This window comes from Vicugna pacos, chromosome 36 (genome assembly GCF_048564905.1).
Source record: "Vicugna pacos chromosome 36, VicPac4, whole genome shotgun sequence".
Classification (NCBI taxonomy): domain Eukaryota; kingdom Metazoa; phylum Chordata; class Mammalia; order Artiodactyla; family Camelidae; genus Vicugna; species Vicugna pacos.
In genome coordinates this window covers 7,492,824-7,495,317 of record NC_133022.1, presented here as the reverse complement: position 1 = coordinate 7,495,317, position 2,494 = coordinate 7,492,824, and the positions used below count along the sequence as shown (strand labels likewise).

Genomic DNA, 2,494 nt, shown 5'->3' with positions numbered 1-2,494 from the left:
TAAAATTTTAAATGACTAGACCAAACCAAGTAGACCCATTACTATATAGTAACGGGTTAACATACATGAAAAACAGGGTACCCACAAATCAAACATTTACAATTGAGTCACAAAAGCCAAAAAGGAGAGGGCTGAGGCATACCAAAAACAAAATCATCAAACAGTAAGAAAAAGAAATGAAGAAATTTTTAAAAATCAACTGAAAAAAAGGTTTAAAATGGCAATAAGCACGTATCTATCAATAATGACCTTCAATGTCAGTGGACTAAGCGCACCCATCAGAAGACAGAGGGGGCCCGGGTCCCCGCAGGGCCGTGGTGCCCGCCCGCCCTGCGCTCCTCTTCCAGCCCCTCCGGCCGCCGGGCAGGGTGAGGCGGGGGCGGCCGGGGCGGCGGGTCCCCTGCGCCCCGCCCGTGTGCCCGGCCGTCCGGCCGCCACCCTCCTCCTCGCCCGCCGTGGCCTGGGTCAGCGGCTGGCCCGCGGTACCGCGAGCCGCGCGGGAGGACGCGGACGCAGCCGCCCCCGCCGCCCCGCCCGCCGCAGCAAGCGGCGCCGGCGCCGGGGCTGGGAGCAGCACGAGCTCACGTGCCAGGGCGCGAGGGCACCCGCGCGCGCGGAGCGGGCCTGCCGCGCGCCACCGGCCACCGCGCGTCCGCCAGGCCGGGCCGCGGCGGCCAGGAAGGCAGCGCTGCGCCGGGACAGAGCCGCCGCCGCCGCCGCCGCCGGGGTTGCGGGCCCCCGGGCGGCCGGAGACGCAGCCAAGGTGAAGGCAGAGGCCAAGCCCCGGGTGGCCGCGTCCCCGCCGGCCGGGGGACCCCGCGGAGGAGGAGCCGCGGGCCCGCTCGCCGCTGCAGCGGGACAACGCGAGCCTGCGCCCGCCGACGCCGCGCAGGCGAGGGGCTGAGCCCCGGGGGCGGCCTGCGGGGCAGCGGGGCACACGAAGCGGCCGCCGGCGCTGAAGCTGGCGCTGGAGCACATCGCGCGGGGCGTCTGCACCGCGGATGACTTCCTGGGCGAGGACACCCGGGCAGCAGCTCGGCGACGAGGCGATCGCCCTGCACGACGCGGGCAAGTTCACAGACGGGCAGCAGGACATCCAAGGCGGTAAGATCACCCGGATCGCGGGCAAGGAGCCCGGCTGCGAAACCATCGGGCTGCTCACGAGCAGCATGGACGGCTGATCCGCCACTGTAACGGGAAGCTGGGCCACTACGAAATCGGTGGCCGGATGAAAACTACGGTTGCTTGTTATCCAGGCAACGGAACAGGTTATGTGTGTCATCTTGATAATCCAAATGGAGATGGAAACTGTGTGGCGTGTGTATATTATCTTAATATTAAGGCTGGTAGGCCAAGGTAAGTGGAGGTATACTTCGAATTTTTCCAGAAGGCAAAGCCCAGTTTGCTGACATTGAACCCAAATTTGATGGACTACTGTTTTTCCGGTCTGACCCGTGCAACCCTCATGAAGCACAACCAGCATACGTTACAAGGTATGCAAGAACTGTCTGGTATTTTGCCCATGAAAAGAAATTTCACCAAGTTAGAGACATTATTTTAGAGAAGCAGTAGGATACTCTTTCTGCAAGATAAAGACCGCAGCTCCTACAGTTTACCCTAGCACCTGGAGGTAAATGGTCTCAATCTACATCACAACTACAACCTTTCCACTACACAGGGTAGCTGTGTGAGGGCAGAGGCTGTGACTTCTTGGTCCTTGGACCCATTTATTCCCTGCTTCAAAATAGGTTCAACAAATGTTTGTTAAATTGAAAATTAAATATTGTCATCTGAATCTTCAACAAGCACTACAAATTCAGTATCTTCTTCTCCCATCGTTATCTGTCTTTGTAGATTGCTTCATCACCTATCATTTTCAAAGCCAAAAATGTTGGCTTCAATGACCAGGCAGTCTGCCACTTTGTACTTTATATCCAATTAACGAATCCAACAGACTGTAAATTCCCTATTGGTACACAAATTTGGGTTTCATTATTACTTACCAAAATATTACTTTAGATTCATTCATTTTCCCTAGTATAATGCTTTCTCCAACTCCTCACTTTAAAGTTGGCAGTATTTGCTTTCCAAAAGGTGGAAAAAAGAAGTATAACTGATATGCTAAGACAGGAGAAAAAAATCAAATCATTAATTGTTCAATTAAAAACACAAAAGGCAGAAAAAAGTGGAAGACAAAAATAGTGACAAAAAACAAGGGAAACAAATAAAAAACAATAACAAATATGGTAACTATTAATCCCAACTATATGAATGATTACTTTAAATATCAGTGGTCTAAATGCACCAGTTAAAAAACAGAGATTGTCAGTATGGATCAAAAAACAAGACCCAACTATATTTTTACATAAGAAATCCACTTTAAATATAAAAACATATCTTGATTAAAAGTGGATGAAGAAAAATAGATCATGCTAATATTAATCAAAAGAAAGTAGCAAGACTCATTTCAGACAGAATACAGTGTAAGGAAAGT

At 51.8% G+C, this 2,494-nt stretch overlaps 1 pseudogene; it reads left to right on the top strand.

Moving 5' to 3' along the window:
- Nucleotides 1-244: 244 nt before the first annotated feature.
- On the top strand, nucleotides 245-1,572 carry LOC140691679 (egl nine homolog 1-like; annotated as a pseudogene).
- The last annotated feature ends 922 nt before the right edge of the window (nucleotides 1,573-2,494 follow it).